Source organism: Oncorhynchus masou, unplaced genomic scaffold, assembly GCF_036934945.1.
Source record: "Oncorhynchus masou masou isolate Uvic2021 unplaced genomic scaffold, UVic_Omas_1.1 unplaced_scaffold_1196, whole genome shotgun sequence".
Classification (NCBI taxonomy): domain Eukaryota; kingdom Metazoa; phylum Chordata; class Actinopteri; order Salmoniformes; family Salmonidae; genus Oncorhynchus; species Oncorhynchus masou.
The window spans coordinates 59,847-79,846 of record NW_027001737.1 but is presented as its reverse complement, the minus strand read 5'-3'; the positions used below and the strand labels follow the sequence as shown (position 1 = coordinate 79,846).

The 20,000-nt window shown below is 42.4% G+C and overlaps 1 long non-coding RNA gene and 1 pseudogene across 1 annotated transcript; both read right to left on the bottom strand.

The window, feature by feature from the left end:
* LOC135529647 (zinc finger FYVE domain-containing protein 1-like) overlaps positions 1-20,000 on the bottom strand; it is a 35,284-nt pseudogene that overhangs the window by 12,398 nt on the left and 2,886 nt on the right.
* Positions 11,699-15,179, bottom strand: LOC135529648 (uncharacterized). The gene is made up of 3 exons (XR_010453743.1): positions 15,095-15,179; positions 12,258-12,366; positions 11,699-11,953 (listed from the first exon to the last, which is right to left on the bottom strand). It is a non-coding gene; the product is annotated as an uncharacterized LOC135529648 (long non-coding RNA).

The following is a 20,000-nucleotide window of genomic DNA, read 5'->3' as shown; positions in this document are numbered from 1 at the left end:
AATCACCAGACAGGTGTCATATTACCAACAGGCCCCGAGACCCTGTAAATCACCAGACAGGTGTCATATTACCAACAGGCCCTGAGACCCTGTAAATCACCAGACAGGTGTCATATTACCAACAGGCCCTGAGACCCTGTAAATCACCAGACAGGTGTCATATTACCAACAGGCCCTGAGACCCTGTAAATCACCAGACAGGTGTCATATTACCAACAGGCCCTGAGACCCTGTAAATCACCAGACAGGTGTCATATTACCAACAGGCCCTGAGACCCTGTAAATCACCAGACAGGTGTCATATTACCAACAGGCCCTGAGACCCTGTAAATCACCAGACAGGTGTCATATTACCAACAGGCCCTGAGACCCTGTAAATCACCAGACAGGTGTCATATTACCAACAGGCCCCGAGACCCTGTAAATCACCAGACAGGTGTCATATTACCAACAGGCCCCGAGACCCTGTAAATCACCAGACAGGTGTCATATTACCAACAGGCCCCGAGACCCTGTAAATCACCAGACAGGTGTCATATTACCAACAGGCCCCGAGACCCTGTAAATCACCAGACAGGTGTCATATTACCAACAGGCCCTGAGACCCTGTAAATCACCAGACAGGTGTCATATTACCAACAGGCCCTGAGACCCTGTAAATCACCAGACAGGTGTCATATTACCAACAGGCCCTGAGACCCTGTAAATCACCAGACAGGTGTCATATTACCAACAGGCCCCGAGACCCTGTAAATCACCAGACAGGTGTCATATTACCAACAGGCCCCGAGACCCTGTAAATCACCAGACAGGTGTCATATTACCAACAGGCCCTGAGACCCTGTAAATCACCAGACAGGTGTCATATTACCAACAGGCCCTGAGACCCTGTAAATCACCAGACAGGTGTCATATGTTATGTCACACCAACAAATTTGTGCACAAAATTTGAGAGAAATACCTTTTTTTGTGCATATGGAATATTTCTGGGATCTTTTATTTCAGCTCATGAAACATGTTGATATTTTTTGTTTGGTGTAGGAAGACCCACAAATGAGAATTTGTCTTAAACTATTGTCATCATACCAATTCTTCTACATGGGCATCAACATTTGTGAGATAAAAAAAATTAAATAATGGGATCCAGAATATTATCGTCACAAGGCTTTCTTATACAAACGCCCCAACCCAGAGAGACTCTTTACAGCAACTGACATAAAACCACCAGTGAGAACGAGAGAGGAAGACTGGTAGCAGGAGTGACGGGGAGGTCAGTCAGTATGTATGGCTTATTGTGGTACATTCTAATCCATTTACTAAAACAACTGCTTAACATCAGCCAAACTGAAACAACCAGACACCTCTGGAATGTGTCACCAGACAGGTGTCATATTACCAACAGCCCCTAAACCCTGAAAATAACTGTGTAGAGCTTCTAACAGCCCTGGGCTAGAATGAAGTGAGAACAAGGACCCCCCCTCTCAGAGTAGGTAAATCACCAGACAGGTGTCATATGTTATGTCCAGGAGAGATGCCTGTAAATCACCAGACAGGTTGTCATATTACCCTCCCCTCTCAGAGACCCAGGAGATATGCCCAGGCCCCCCTCTCAGAGTAGGAGTCAGATGCCCCTCCCCTCTAAATCAGAGTAGGAGAGATGGCCCCTCCCCTCTCAGAGTAGGAGAGATGCCCCTCCCCCTCTCAGAGTAGGAGAGATGCCCCTCCCCAACAGGCTCTCAGAGTAGGAGAGATGCCCCTCCCTCTCAGAGTAGGAGAGATGCCCCTCCCCTCTCAGAGTAAGAGAGATGCCCCTCCCCTCTCAGAGTAGGAGAGATGCCCATCGCCTCTCAGAGTAGGAGAGATGCCCCTCCCCTCTCAGAGTAGGAGAGATGCCCCCCCTCTCAGAGTAGGAGAGATGCCATTCCCTCTCAGAGTAGGAGAGATGCCCCCCTCTCAGAGTAGGAGAGATGCCATTCCCTCTCAGAGTAGGAGAGAATGCCTCTCAGAGTAGGAGAGATGCCCCCCTCTCAGAGTAGGAGAGATGCCATTCCCTCTCAGAGTAGGAGGAGATGCCCCCCTCTCAGAGTAGGAGAATGCCCATCCCCTCTCAGTGTAGGAGAAATGCCCCTCCCCTCTCAGAGTAGGAGAGATGCCCCCCCCCTCTCAGAGTAGGAGAGATGCCCCCCCTCTCAGAGTAGGAGAGATGCCCATCAGCCTCTCTCAGAGTAGGAGAGATGCCCCTCCCTCTGAGTAGGAGAGATGCCCCCCCTCTCAGAGTAGGAGAGATGCCCCTCCCCTCTCAGAGTAGGAGAGATGCCCCTCCCTCTCAGAGTAGGAGAGATGCCCCCCTCTCAGAGTAGGAGAGATGCCCCTCCCCTCTCAGAGTAGGAGAGATGCCCTCCCCTCTCAGAGTAGGAGAGATGCCCCCCTCTCAGAGTAGGAGAGATGCCCCCCCCTCTCAGAGTAGGAGAGATGCCCCCCCCCCTCTCAGAGTAGGAGAGATGCCCATCGCCTCTCAGAGTAGGAGAGATGCCCCTCCCCTCTGAGTAGGAGAGATGCCCCTCCCCTCTCAGAGTAGAAGAGATGGAGCCCCTCTCAGAGTAGAAGAGATGCCCCCCTCTCAGAGTAGGAGAGATGCCCCCCCTCTCAGAGTAGGAGAGATGCCCCCTCCCCTCTCAGAGTAGGAGAGATGCCCTCAGAGTAGGAGCCTCTCAGAGTAGGAGAGATGCCCCTCCCCTCTCAGAGTAGGAGAGATGCCCCCCCTCTCAGAGTAGGAGAGATGCCCCTCCCCTCTCAGAGTAGGAGAGATGCCCCTCCCCTCTCAGAGTAGGAGAGATGCCCCTCCCCTCTCAGAGTAGGAGAGATGCCCCTCCCCTCTCAGAGTAGGAGAGATGCCCCTCCCCTCTCAGAGGAGGAGAGATGCCCATCGCCTCTCAGAGTAGGAGAGATGCCTCTCAGAGTAGGAGAGATGCCCCTCCCCTCTCAGAGTAGGAGAGATGCCCCTCCCTCTCAGAGTAGGAGAGATGCCCCTCCCCTCTCAGAGTAGGAGAGATGCCCCTCCCCTCTCAGAGTAGGAGAGATGCCCCTCCCCTCTCAGAGTAGGAGAGATGCCCCCCCCTCTCAGAGTAGGAGAGATGCCTCTCGGAGTAGGAGATGCCCCTCCCCTCTCAGAGTAGGAGAGATGCCCCTCCCCTCTCAGAGTAGGAGAGATGCCCCTCCCCTCTCAGAGTAGGAGAGATGCCCCCCCCTCTCAGAGTAGGAGAGATGCCTCTCGGAGTAGGAGATGCCCCTCCCCTCTCAGAGTAGGAGAGATGCCCCTCCCCTCTCAGAGGAGGAGAGATGCCCCTCCCTCTCAGAGGAGGAGAGATGCCCCCCTCTCAGAGTAGGAGAGATGCCCCCCCTCTCAGAGTAGGAGAGATGCCCCTCCCCTCTCAGAGTAGGAGAGATGCCCCTCCCCTCTCAGAGTAGGAGAGATGCCCCTCCTCTCAGAGTAGGAGAGATGCCCCTCCCTCTCAGAGTAGGAGAGATGCCCCTCCCCTCTCAGAGTAGGAGAGATGCCCCTCCCCTCTCAGAGTAGGAGAGATGCCCCTCCCCTCTCAGAGTAGGAGAGATGCCCCCCCCTCTCAGAGTAGGAGAGATGCCATTCCCTCTCAGAGTAGGAGAGATGCCCCCCCTCTCAGAGTAGGAGAATGCCCATCCCCTCTCAGTGTAGGAGAAATGCCCCTCCCCTCTCAGTGTAGGAGAAATGCCCCTCCCCTCTCAGAGTAGGAGAGATGCCCCCCCTCTCAGAGTAGGAGAGATGCCCCTCCCCTCTCAGAGTAGGAGAGATGCCCCTCCCCTCTCAGAGTAGGAGAGATGCCCCTCCCCTCTCAGAGTAGGAGGGATGCCCCTCCCCTCTCAGAGTAGGAGAGATGCCCCCCTCTCAGAGTAGGAGAGATGCCCCTCCCCTCTCAGAGTAGGAGAGATGCCCCTCCCTCTCAGAGTAGGAGAGATGCCCCTCCCTCTCCTCAGAGTAGGAGAGATGCCCCCCCCTCTCAGAGTAGGAGAGATGCCCCCCCCTCTCAGAGTAGGAGAGATGCCCCTCCCCAACTCAGAGTAGGAGAGATGCCCCTCCAGAGTAGGAGAGATGCCTCTCAGAGTAGGAGAGATGCCCCTCCCTCTCAGAGTAGGACTCTTCACTCTGATGACGTATGAATAACCCCCTCATCAGAGTAGGAGAGATGCCCCTACCCCTCTCAGAGTAGGAGAGATGCCCACTGTCTCTCAGAGTATGAGAGATGCCTCTCAGAGTAGGAGAGATGCCCCTCCCCTCTCAGAGTTTAGGAGTAGATATACTCACTCTGACTCAGTTTATGTATTATATACTCACTGGATGAGATGCCCCTCCCTATGACAGAGTAGGAGAGATGCTCACTATGTTTTATGGTATTATATACTCACTATGTAGGAGAGATGCCACTATCTCAGAGTTTTAGGTATTATATACTCACTATGTTTTATGCCCCTCCTCACTATCAGAGTTTAGGAGTATTATGCCCTCCCTCTCAGAGGAGGAGTATTATATACTCACTATGACATCAGTTTATGACATCTCAGAGTTTTATGAGTATTATGCCTACTCACTATGACATCAGTTTATGGATTAGATACTCACTATGTTTTATGAGTATTATATACTCACTATGACTCAGTTTATGAGTATTATATACTCACTATGTTTTATGAGATGCTCACTATGTTTTATGAGTATCTCAGATGTTTTATGAGTATTATATACTCACTATGTTTTATGAGTATTATATACTCAGATGTTTTAGGATTATATACTCACTATGTTTTATAGATATTATATACTCACTATGACATCTCAGATGTTTTATGAGTATTATATACTCACTATCTCAGAGTAGGAGTATTATATACTCACTCCCCCTCTCACTAGTAGGGAGAGATGCCCCCCCATCTCAGAGTAGGAGATACTCACTATGTTTTATGAGTATTATATGCTCACTCCCCTCAGAGTAGGAGTATTATGCCCACTATGACATCAGTTTAGAGTAGGAGAGATTATATACTCACCTGGCTCAGTTTAGGGTAGAGATGCCCACTATGACATCAGTTTAGAGTATTATATACTCACTATGTTTTATGAAATGTATTATATACTCACTATGTTTTATGGTATTATATACTCAGAGTTTTAGGAGTATGCCCTATGACATCGCCTTTATGAGTATTATATACTCAGAGTTTTAGGAGAGATGCTCACTCCTCACAGATGTTTTATGAGTATTATATACTCACTATGACATCAGTTTATGAGTATTATATACTCACTAGTAGGATTATATACTCACTCCCCTTTATGAGTATTATATACTCACTGTGTATGAGTAATATAGCCCATCACTATGACATCAGTTTATGGGTATTATATGCTCACTCCCTTTATAGTATTATATACTCACTATGTTTTATGAGTAGGAGATGATATTATATACTCACTATGACATCAGTTTATGAGTATTATATACTCACTATGTTTTATAGTATTATGCTCACTATCAGATGTATTATATACTCACTATGTTTTATGAGTATTATATACTCACTCCCACTATGTTTCAGAGTAGTATTATATACTCACTATGTATATGAGTATTATATACTCACTATGACATCAGTTTAGGAGTATTATATACTCACTATGACATCTTTATGAGTATTATATATCACTATGACAGTTTATGAGTATTATATACTCACAGAGTAGGAGTATTATATTCTCACTATGTTTTATGAGTATTATATACTCACCCTGACATCAGAGTATGAGTATTATATACTCACTATGTTTTATGAGTATTATATACTCACTATGAGAGTATTATATACTCACTATGACATCAGAGTAGGAGTATTATGCTATGACATCGCACTATCAGTTTTAGGGATTATATACTCACTATGACATCAGTTTAGAGTATTATATACTCACTATGTTTTATGAGTATTATATACTCACTATGACATCAGTTTAGGAGATTATATACTCACTATGACATCAGTTTTGCCTATTATATCTCACTATGTTTTATGAGTATTATATACTCACTATGACATCAGTTTATGACTCACTATGTTTTATGAACATATACACTATTTTTATAGTATTATATACTCACTATGACATCAGTTTATGATAATACTCACTATGTTTTATGGTATTATATACTCACTAGGACATCAGTTTATGGGTTTTATGAGTATTATATACTCACTATGTTTTATGTATTATATACTCACTATGACATCAGTTTATGTATTATGTACTCACTATGACATTTTATGAGTATTATGTCTCACTATGACATCAGTTTGTATTATATACTCACTGGGTTTTATGGTATTATATACTCACTATATTTTTAATGAGTATTATATGCTCACTATGACATCAGTTTTATGATTACTCACTATGTTTTATGGACACTCACTATGACACAGTTTATGAGTATATATACCTCAGCAACAACAACAACAACACTTTTCAGTTCAGCTAATATACTCACTATGTTATTATCAGAGTATTATATCACTATGACATCATTTATGTCAGTAAAATAAATACTCACTATGTTTTATGAGTATTATATACTCACTATGACATCAGTTTATGAGTATTATATACTCACTATGACATCAGTTTATGAGTATTATATACTCACTATGTTTTATGAGTATTATATACTCACTATGTTTTATGGGTATTATATACTCACTATGACATCAGTTTATGAGTATTATATACTCACTATGTTTTATGAGTATTATATACTCACTATGACATCAGTTTATGAGTATTATATACTCACTATGACATCAGTTTATGAGTATTATATACTCACTATGTTTTATGAGTATTATATACTCACTATGACATCAGTTTATGAGTATTATATACTCACTATGTTTTATGAGTATTATATACTCACTATGTTTTATGAGTATTATATACTCACTATGTTTTATGAGTATTATATACTCACTATGTTTTATGAGTATTATATACTCATATGACATTTTACAGTATTATATACTCACTATGTTTTATGAGTATTATATACTCACTATGTTTTATGAGTATTATATACTCACTATGACATCAGTTTATGAGTATTATATACTCACTATGTTTTATGAGTATTATATACTCACTATGTTTTATGAGTATTATATACTCACTATGACATTTTATGAGTATTATATACTCACTATGTTTTATGAGTATTATATACATGTTTTATGAGTATTATATACTCACTATGTTTTATGAGTATTATATACTCACTATGATACTCACTATGGTTTTATGAGTATATATACTCACTATGTTTTATGAGTATTATATACTCACTATGTTTTATGAGTATTATATACTCACTATGTTTTATGGTATTATATACTCACTATGTTTTATTATTATATACTCACTATGTTTTATGAGTATTATATACTCACTATGACATCAGTTTATGAGTATTATATACTCACTATGTTTTATGAGTATTATATACTCACTATGACATCAGTTTATGAGTATTATATACTCACTATGTTTTATGAGTATTATATACTCATGTTTTATGAGTATTATATACTATGTTTTATGTTTTATGGTATTATATACTCACTATGTTTTATGAGTATTATATACTCACTATGTTTTATGAGTATTATATACTCACTATGTTTTATGGGTTTTATTATATACTCACTATGTTTTATGAGTATTATATACTCACTATGTTTTATGAGTATTATATACTCACTATGTTTTATGAGTATTATATACACTATGTTTTATGAGTATTATATACTCACTATGTTTTATGAGTATTATATACTCACTATGTTTTATGAGTATTATATACTCACTATGTTTTATGAGTATTATATACTCACTATGTTTTATGAGTATTATATACACTATGACATCTATGTTTTATGAGTATTATATACTCACTATGTTTATATACTCACTATGTTTTATGAGTATTATATACTCACTATGTTTTATGAGTATTATATACTCACTATGTTTTATGAGTATTATATACTCACTATGTTTTATGAGTATTATATACTCACTATGACATCAGTTTATGAGTATTATATACTCACTATGACATCAGTTTATGAGTATTATATACTCACTATGTTTTATGAGTATTATATACTCATTATGTTTTATGAGTATTATATACTCACTATGACATCAGTTTATGAGTATTATATACTCACTATGACATCAGTTTATGAGTATTATATACTCACTATGTTTTATGAGTATTATATACTCACTATGTTTTATGAGTATTATATACTCACTATGTTTTATGAGTATTATATACTCACTATGTTTTATGAGTATTATATACTCACTATGTTTTATGAGTATTATATACTCACTATGTTTTATGAGTATTATATGCTCACTATGTTTTATTATTATATACTCACTATGTTTTATCACTATGTTTTATGAGTATTATATACTCACTATGACATTTTATGATTATATGCTCACTATGTTTTTTATTATATACTCACTATGTTTTATGAGTATTATATACAGTGTGACATGTTTATGTATTATATACTCACTATGACATTTTATGAGTATTATATACTCACTATGACATTTTATGAGTATTATATACTCACTATGTTTTATGAGTATTATATACTCACTATGTTTTATGAGTATTATATACTCACTATGTTTTATGAGTATTATATACTCACTATGTTTTATGAGTATTATATACTCACTATGACATCAGTTTATGAGTATTATATACTCACTATGTTTTATGAGTATTATATACTCACTATGACATCAGTTTATGAGTATTATATACTCACTATGTTTTATGAGTATTATATACTCACTATGTTTTATGAGTATTATATACTCACTATGTTTTATGAGTATTATATACTCACTATGTTTTATGAGTATTATATACTATGTTTTATGTTTTATGTTTTATGAGTATTATATACTCACTATGTTTTATGAGTATTATATACTCACTATGTTTTATCAGTATTATATACTCACTATGTTTTATGAGTATTATATACTCACTATGACATCAGTTTATGAGTATTATATACTCACTATGACATCAGTTTATGAGTATTATATACTCACTATGTTTTATGAGTATTATATACTCAGTTTTATGAGTCACTTATGATACTCACTATGTTTTATGAGTATTATATACTCACTATGACATCAGTTTATGAGTATTATATACTCACTATGTTTTATGAGTATTATATACTCACTATGACATTTTATGATTATTATATGCTCACTATGTTTTATGAGTATTATATACTCACTATGACATCAGTTTATGTTTTAGTATTATATACTCACTATGTTTTATGAGTATTATATACTCACTATGTTTTATAGTATTATATACTCACTATGTTTTATGAGTATTATATGCTCACTATGTTTTATGAGTATTATATACTCACTATGTTTTATGAGTATTATATACTTTATTTATGAGTATTATATACTCACTGACATCAGTTTATGTTTTATGAGTATTATATACTCACTATGTTTTATGAGTATTATATACTCACTATGTTTTATGAGTATTATATACTCACTATGTTTTATGAGTATTATATACTCACTATGTTTTATGAGTATTATATACTCACTATGTTTTATGAGTATTATATACTCACTATGTTTTATGAGTATTATATACTCACTATGTTTTATGAGTATTATATACTCACTATGTTTTATGAGTATTATATACTCACTATGTTTTATGAGTATTATATACTCACTATGTTTTATGAGTATTATATACTCACTATGTTTTATGAGTATTATATACTCACTTTATGTTTTATGAGTATTATATCACTATGACATCAGTTTATGTTTTAGTATTATATACTCACTATGTTTTATGAGTATTATATACTCACTATGCTTTATGAGTATTATATACTCACTATGTTTTATGAGTATTATATACTCGCTATGTTTTATGAGTATTATATACTCACTATGTTTTATGAGTATTATATACTCACTATGACATCAGTTTATGGGTATTACAGTGCCTTGCGAAAGTATTCAGCCCCCTTGAACTTTGCGACCTTTTGCCACATTTCAGGCTTCAAACAAAGATATAAAACTGTATTTTTTTGGGAAGAATCAACAACAAGTGGGACACAATCATGAAGTGGAACGACATTTATTTGATATTTCAAACTTTTTTAACAAATCAAAAACTAAAGAATTGGGCGTGCAAAATTATTCAGCCCCCTTAAGTTAATACTTTGTAGCGCCACCTTTTGCTGCGATTACAGCTGTAAGTCGCTTGGGGTATGTCTCTATCAGTTTTGCACATCGAGAGACTGAAATTTTTTCCCATTCCTCCTTGCAAAACAGCTCGATCTCAGTGAGGTTGGATGGAGAGCATTTGTGAACAGCAGTTTTCAGTTCTTTCCAGATTCTCGATTGGATTCAGGTCTGGACTTTGACTTGGCCATTCTAACACCTGGATATGTTTATTTTTGAACCATTCCATTGTAGATTTTGCTTTATGTTTTGGATCATTGTCTTGTTGGAAGACAAATCTCCGTCCCAGTCTCAGGTCTTTTGCAGACTCCATCAGGTTTTCTTCCAGAATGGTCCTGTATTTGGCTCCATCCATCTTCCCATCAATTTTAACCATCTTCCTGTCCCTGCTGAAGAAAAGCAGGCCCAAACCATGATGCTGCCACCACCATGTTTGACAGTGGGTATGGTGTGGTCAGGGTGATGAGCTGTGTTGCTTTTACGCCAAACATAACGTTTGCATTGTTGCCAAAAAGTTCAATTTTGGTTTCATCTGACCAGAGCACCTTCTTCCACATGTTTGGTGTGTCTCCCAGGTGGCTTGTGGCAAACTTTAAACTACACTTTTTATGGATATCTTTAAGAAATGGCTTTCTTCTTGCCACTCTTCCATAAAGACCAGATTTGTGCAATATACGACTGATTGTTGTCCTATGGACAGAGTCTCCCACCTCAGCTGTAGATCTCTGCAGTTCATCCAGAGTGATCATGGGCCTCTTGGCTGCATCTCTGATCAGTCTTCTCCTTGTATGAGCTGAAAGTTCAGAGGGACGGCCAGGTCTTGGTAGATTTGCAGTGGTCTGATACTCCTTCCATTTCAATATTATCGCTTGCACAGTGCTCCTTGGGATGTTTAAAGCTTGGGAAATCTTTTTGTATCCAAATCCGGCTTTAAACTTCTTCACAACAGTATCTCGGACCTGCCTGGTGTGTTCCTTGTTCTTCATGATGCTCTCTGCGCTTTTAATGGACCTCTGAGACTATCACAGTGCAGGTGCATTTATACGGAGACTTGATTACACACAGGTGGATTGTATTTATCATCATTAGTCATTTAGGTCAACATTGGATCATTCAGAGATCCTCACTGAACTTCTGGAGAGAGTTTGCTGCACTGAAAGTAAAGGGGCTGAATAATTTTGCACGCCCAATTTTTCAGTTTTTGATTTGTTAAAAAAGTTTGAAATATCCAATAAATGTCGTCCACTTCATGATTGTGTCCCACTTGTTGTTGATTCTTCACAAACAAATACAGTTTTATATCTTTATGTTTGAAGCCTGAAATGTGGCAAAAGGTCGCAAAGTTCAAGGGGGCCGAATACTTTCGCAAGGCACTGTATATACTCACTGTGACATCAGAACAGGATATTATAATGAGGAGTTCTACGTGTTCAGGACTCACCCAGACCAGGCGTACGTGGCCAGACCAAACCAGGGAGAGTCAGAGGAGGCTGTCGTCTTGGGAATCACAATCACCTCCTTCCCTCCCTCATAACACGCCTGAGGAGCAGAGAGCACGTGCTCAGACAAAGCCGCGTGTGTGTGTGTGTGTGTGTGTGTGTGTGTGTGTGTGTGTGTGTGTGTGTGTGTGTGTGTGTGTGTGTGTGTGTGTGTGTGTGTGTGTGTGTGTGTGTGTGTGTGTGTGTGTGTGTGTGTGTGTGTGTGTGTGTGTGTGTGTGTGAGTGAGTGAGTGAGTGAGTGAGTGAGTGAGTGAGTGAGTGAGTGAGTGAGTGAGTGAGTGAGTGAGTGATTGATTGATTGATTGATTGAGTGAGTGAGTGAGACTGTCTGTCTGTGTTCCTACTTTACAGGTGTAGATGCGGTTGTCGTATTGAGCAGTGTAGCGACAGCGGTGTTTAGCCTCGTGATCCACTTCCTCTTTCAGATGGTTCATACTGTTCACACAGCCAGACCTGACAGGAAGAGGTTTGTTACTGTACTGTTCACACAGTCAGACCTGACAGGAAGAGGTTTGTTACTGTACTGTTCATTACAGCCAGACCTGACAGGAAGAGGTTTGTTACTGTACTGTTCACACAGCCAGACCTGACAGGAAGAGGTTTGTTACTGTACTGTTCATTACAGCCAGACCTGACAGGAAGAGGTTTGTTACTGTACTGTTCACACAGCCAGACCTGACAGGAAGTGGTTTATTACTGTACTGTTCATTACAGTCAGACCTGACAGGAAGAGGTTTGTTACTGTACTGTTCATTACAGTCAGACCTGAGTGGAAGAGGTTTGTTACTGTACTGTTCATTACAGCCAGACCTGACAGGAAGAGGTTTGTTACTGTACTGTTCACACAGCCAGACCTGACAGGAAGAGGTTTGTTACTGTACTGTTCATTACAGTCAGACCTGACAGGAAGAGGTTTGTTACTGTACTGTTCATTACAGCCAGACCTGACAGGAAGAGGTTTGTTACTGTACTGTTCATTACAGTCAGACCTGACAGGAAGAGGTTTGTTACTGTACTGTTCATTACAGCCAGACCTGACAGGAAGAGGTTTGTTACTGTACTGTTCATTACAGCCAGACCTGACAGGAAGAGGTTTGTTACTGTACTGTTCATTACAGCCAGACCTGACAGGAAGAGGTTTGTTACTGTACTGTTCATTACAGCCAGACCTGACAGGAAGAGGTTTGTTACTGTACTGTTCATTACAGCCAGACCTGACAGGAAGAGGTTTGTTACTGTACTGTTCATTACAGTCAGACCTGACAGGAAGAGGTTTGTTACTGTAGTTCATTAGAGACCTGACAGGAAGAGGTTTGTTACTGTACTGTTCATTACAGCCAGACCTGACAGGAAGAGGTTTGTTACTGTACTGTTCATTACAGTCAGACCTGACAGGAAGAGGTTTGTTACTGTACTGTTCATTACAGTCAGACCTGACAGGAAGAGGTTTGTTACTGTACTGTTCATTACAGTCAGACCTGACAGGAAGAGGTTTGTTACTGTACTGTTCATTACAGCCAGACCTGACAGGAAGAGGTTTGTTACTGTACTGATTACAGCCAGACCTGACAGGAAGAGGTTTGTTACTGTACTGTTCATTACAGCCAGACCTGACAGGAAGAGGTTTGTTACTGTACTGTTCATTACAGCCAGACCTGACAGGAAGAGGTTTGTTACTGTACTGTTCATTACAGCCAGACCTGACAGGAAGAGGTTTGTTACTGTACTGTTCACACAGCCAGACCTGACAGGAAGAGGTTTGTTACTGTACTGTTCACACAGCCAGACCTGACAGGAAGAGGTTTGTTACTGTACTGTTCACACAGCCAGACCTGACAGGAAGAGGTTTGTTACTGTACTGTTCATTACAGCAGACCTGACAGGAAGAGGTTTGTTACTGTACTGTGTACTGTTCATTACAGCCAGACCTGACAGGAAGAGGTTTGTTACTGTACTGTTCATTACAGCCAGACCTGACAGGAAGAGGTTTGTTACTGTACATTACAGAGACCTGACAGGAAGAGGTTTGTTACTGTACTGTTCATTACAGCTGACCTGACAGGAAGAGGTTTGTTACTGTACTGTTCATTACAGCCAGACCTGACAGGAAGAGGTTTGTTACTGTACTGTTCATTACAGCCAGACCTGACAGGAAGAGGTTTGTTACTGTACTGTTCATTACAGCCAGACCTGACAGGAAGAGGTTTGTTACTGTACTGTTCATTACAGCCAGACCTGACAGGAAGAGGTTTGTTACTGTACTGTTCATTACAGTCAGACCTGACAGGAAGAGGTTTGTTACTGTACTGTTCATTACAGTCAGACCTGACAGGAAGAGGTTTGTTACTGTACTGTTCATTACAGTCAGACCTGACAGGAAGAGGTTTGTTACTGTACTGTTCATTACAGCAGGAAGAGGTTTGTTACTGTACTGTTCATTACAGTCAGACCTGACAGGAAGAGGTTTGTTACTGTACTGTTCATTACAGCCAGACCTGACAGGAAGAGGTTTGTTACTGTACTGTTCATTACAGCCAGACCTGACAGGAAGAGGTTTGTTACTGTACTGTTCAGACAGGAAGAGGTTTGTTAACTGAACACTGACAGGAAGAGGTTTGTTACTGTACTGTTCATTACAGCAGACCTGACAGGAAGAGGTTTATTACTGTACTGTTCATTACAGCCAGACCTGACAGGAAGAGGTTTGTTACTGTACTGATTACAGCAGAGACAGAAGACTTTGTTACTGTACTGTTCACACAGCCAGACCTGACAGGAAGAGGTTTGTTACTGTACTGAACAGTCAGACAGACAGAGATAACTGAACACTGAGACAGAGAGATAACTGTTCAACACTGAGACAGAAGAGATAACTGAACACTGAGACAGAAGAGATAACTGAACACTGAGACAGGAGAGATAACTGAACACTGAGACAGAGAGATAACTGTTCAACACCAGACCTGACAGAAGATAACTGAACACTGAGACAGGAAGAGGTTTGTTAACTGAACACTGAGACAGGAAGAGGTTTGTTACTGTACTGTTCATTACAGTCAGACCCACCTGACAGGAGAGATAACTGAACACAGACAGAGAGATAACTGAACACAGACAGAGAGATAACTGAACACAGACAGAAGAGATAACTGAACACAGACAGAAGAGGTTTGTTACTCACCCACAGCTGAGACAGATACTGGAGCAGGTGAAGTATTTGTCAGGGAAGAAAGAGCTACTGGCCAGGTGCTCTTCTGGGATATCCCCACTGACAGGAAGGTTTGTTACGCTCACTCAGGGCCTAGAAGGGAGAGGAAGAGGCTTTGTCACAGGTGTTAAAACAGCTTTCATTCATTATTCACAAAACACTCACACACACACAGTCAGACTGCACACAGGTTGGCATTTATTGTCATGAATGTTGGTGTAAGAGGTTTGTTACTGTACTGTTCATTATAGTCAGACCTGACAGGAAGAGGTTTTAAGACCTGACAGGAAGAGGTTTGTTACTGTAACCAGACCTGACTGACAAGACCAAGAGGTTTGTACTGTTCACACAGCCAGACCTGATTTTACCCACTGTTCACCCCAAGAGGGAAGACGTTTTTACTGTACTGTTCACACAGCCAGACCTGACAGGAAGCTGATTCACGTTACCAAAGCTTGATGAGGAGTTGATTATTTGAATCAGCTGTGTAAGGGGGGTTCAAACCAAAATGTGCACCTCTTGGGGTCCTGAGTTTGGGAAATGCGACCTGACATTAAGGGTTGTCAGTGTTCACACAGCCAGACCTGACAGGAAGAGGTTTGTTACTGGTTTAAAATCAGATTTTGTTACTGTACTGTTGCCCTAATGCCTAACCCTAAATGAAGACAATATAGTCAATTTTGACTTTACTGTTCATTACAGCATCCTGACAGGAAGAGGTTTGTTACTGCTGTTCATTACAGGGCAAAGATTTGTTACTGTACTGTTCATTACAGACAGGAAGAGGTTTGTTACTGTACTGTTCATTGACACATAAGAACACTGTTCATTACAGACAGACCTGACAGGAAGAGGTTTGTTACTGTACACACACCTGACAGGAAGAGGTTTGTTACACTGTTCATTACACAGACACACATACCCAGACCTGACAGGAAGAGGTTTGTTACTGTACTGTTCATTACAGCCAGACCTGCAGGGCTCTGTTCATTACAGTCACGACAGGAAGAGGTTTGCAGAACAGTGGACCTGACAGGAAGAGTGTTTGTTATCTAACTGTTGCTCAGTCAGACCTGACGCAGGAGACCGCTGACACAGTCAGACCTGACAGGGGTTTGTTACTGGTTCATTAGTCAGACCTGACAGGAAGAGGTACTGGATGGAGCTGAAGGCCTTTGTTACTGGTTCAAAGCCAGACCCAGCTTTCTGAAACAGCCAGACCTGAAGCAGACGCTCTGCAGACTCTGGATGGGTTGTCTGGAGAGACCTGACAGGAAGAGGTACTGTACTGTTCAGGACCTGACAGGAAGAGAGTTATACTGTTCATTACAGCCAGACCTGAGGAGAGGGAGATAGGGGAGAGAGAAAGAGAGACCTGACAAAGACATTAGCTACAGGTGACTACCATTCCTGAACACTGAATGACATGAGATAACTCCACTGAGACAGAAAGACAGAGAGACAGAGAGATAACTGAACACTGAGAAGAGATAACTGAACACTGAGACAGAGAGATAACTCTCTGAGACAGAGAGATAACTGTCCTCCTAAAGACAGAGAGATAACTGAACACTGAGACAGAATCATAACTGAACACAGATCAAACCCTGTAACTCCTACAGACAGAGAGATAACTGAACACAGACAGAAACACAGAGAGCAGATTTCTTACAGAGAACTCACCCACAGCTGAGACAGATACTGGAGCAGGTGAAGTATTCATCAAAGAAAGAGCTTAACTGCTCTTCTGGGATTCCCAAAATAATACAAGATGAGAAAGATTAAAACAGCTAGTCATTTTCACAAATGAAATTTATTGTCATGAATGTTGGTGTATGAATGTTGTTTTAAACCTAAACAACAATAAAATAGATAATAGTATAGATAGTTTAAAAAAACTTATTCTATATGATCTATTATATTGTGTAGGGGGTTGTCTCAGTAAAGGTTTAAAATCAGGCTAAAAAGGTGTCTTAAGATCTTTATTTGAATTTCGCAATCTTTGCTGCCTACAAGATTCTGACAATAAACATCAACCTGATCCTCCGGGAGGCTGAAGACAGGGCTCTGTATATAACCAGGAGGACCGTAGGGGCTGAAGACAGCTCCCAGACTACGCCAGGACCGTCTGTCGGGGCTGAGGTTCGAGTCCCGCGGTACTGGATGGAGGACCGTAGAAAAGGCTTTCTGAAACGCTCCTGAAGCAGACGCCTCAGACTCTGATGGGTTGACCGAGGACCGTAGATATAGAGGGAGGAGAGAGATATATATCACCAGGAGAGGAGATAGGGGGACTGAAAAGACATTAGCTACAGGTGACTACCAGAATGACATGTTATTTCCACTTTCTAAAATGAAAAGGCTTGAGGACAACCCTACTACGGCCTATATCTCTGTCTCAGGCCCAACCCTGTCCTCCTAAATCAAATCAAACCCTGTCCTCCTAAATCAAATCAAACCCTGTCCTCCTACATCATTTATAAAGACAGCCTTCTTACAGGCATTTCAAGGACTTAACTATTAAAATAATACAAGATGAGAAAGATTAAAACAAAACATTTTCTAAATGAAAGATGAAAATAGTCAAACAACAATAAAATAGATAATAGTATAGATAGTTTAAAAAAACTTATTCTATATGATCTATACTCAGTAAAAGGCTAAAAAGGTGTCTTAAGATCTTTATTTAATAATCTTTACAGTTTCTGAGGGCATCAGATCCTCCGGGAGGCTGAAGACAGCCTCACCAGGCCAGGACCGTAGGGGCTGAAGACAGCCTCACCAGGCCAGGACCGTAGGGGCTGAAGACAGCCTCACCAAGCCAGGACCGTTGGGCTGAAGACAGCCTCACCAGGCCAGCCAGGACCATAGGGGCTGAAGACAGCCTCACCAGGCCAGGACCATAGGGGCTGAAGACAGCCTCACCAGGCCAGGACCATAGGGGCTGAAGACAGCCTCACCAGGCCAGGACCATAGGGGCTGAAGACAGCCTCACCAGGCCAGGACCATTGGGACTGAAGACAGCCTCACCAGGCCAGGACCATAGGGGCTGAAGACAGCCTCACCAGGCCAGGACCATAGGGGCTGAAGACAGCCTCACCAGGCCAGGACCGTGAAGACAGCCTCACCAAGGGACCATGAAGACAGCCTCACCAGGCCAGGACCATTGGGGCTGAAGACAGCCTCACCAGGCCAGGACCCTCACCAGGCCAGGACCATAGGGGCTGAAGACAGCCTCACCAGGCCAGGACCATAGGGGCTGAAGACAGCCTCACCAAGCCAGGACCTTTGGGACTGAAGACAGCCTCACCAGGCCAGGACCATAGGGGCTGAAGACAGCCTCACCAGGCCAGGACCATAGGGGCTGAAGGGACCATGGGGCTGAAGACAGCCTCACCAGGCCAGGACCATTGGGACTGAAGACAGCCTCACCAGGCCAGGACCATTGGGGGACTGAAGACAGCCTCACCAGGCCAGGACCATTGGGACTGAAGACAGCCTCACCAGGCCAGGACCGTAGGGGCTGAAGACAGCCTCACCAGGCCAGGACCGTTGGGGCTGAAGACAGCCTCACCAGGCCAGGACCATTGGGACTGAAGACAGCCTCACCAGGCCAGGACCGTTGGGACTGAAGACAGCCTCACCAGGCCAGGACCGTCAGGGACCATTGGGACTGAAGACAGCCTCACCAGGCCAGGACCATTGGGACTGAAGACAGCCTCACCAGGCCAGGACCATTGGGACTGAAGACAGCCTCACCAGGCCAGGACCGTAGGGACTGAAGACAGCCTCACCAGGCCAGGACCGTAGGGGCTGAAGACAGCCTCACCAGGCCAGGACCATTGGGACCAGGACCGTAGGAAGACAGCCTCACCAGGCCAGGACCATTGGGACTGAAGACAGCCTCACCAGGGACCATTGGGACTGAAGACAGCCTCACCAAGCCAGGACCATTGGGACTGAAGACAGCCTCACCAGGCCAGGACCATTGGGGCTGAAGACAGCCTCACCAGGCCAGGACCGTAGGGGCTGAAGACAGCCTCACCAGGCCAGGACCGTAGGGGCTGAAGACAGCCTCACCAGGCCAGGACCGTTGGGACTGAAGACAGCCTCACCAGGCCAGGACCATTGGGACTGAAGACAGCCTCACCAGGCCAGGACCATTGGGACTGAAGACAGCCTCACCAAGCCAGGACCATTGGGACTGAAGACAGCCTCACCAAGCCAGGACCATTGGGACTGAAGACAGCCTCACCAGGCCAGGACCATAGGGACTGAAGACAGCCTCACCAGGGGACTGAAGACAGCCCAGGCCAGGACCATAGGGGCTGAAGACAGCCTCACCAGGCCAGGACCGTAGGGGCTGAAGACAGCCTCACCAGGCCAGGACCGTAGGGGCTGAAGACAGCCTCACCAGGCCAGGACCGTAGGGGCTGAAGACAGCCTCACCAGGCCAGGACCGTAGGGGCTGAAGACAGCCTCACCAGGCCAGGACCGTAGGGGCTGAAGGGCAGCCTCACCAAATGTTTAGGTTCTGACCGATGGAACAACAAACTCCTATCTACGCTGCCGCCAATATCCAGCAACTTCGCACAGCCATTGAAGAGGAGTGGGACAACATTCCACAGGCCACAATCAACAGCCTGATCAACTCTATGCAAAGGAGATCAACTCTATGCGAAGGAGATGTGTCACACTGCATGAGGTAAATGGTGGTCAGACCAGATACTGACTGGTCTTCTGATCCACACCCCTACCTTTTCTTTAAGGGATCTGTGACCAACAGATGTAGATCTGTATTCCCAGTCATGTGACATACATAGATTAAGGCCTAATGAATTTATTTCCATTGACTGAATTCCTTATATGAACTGTTTCC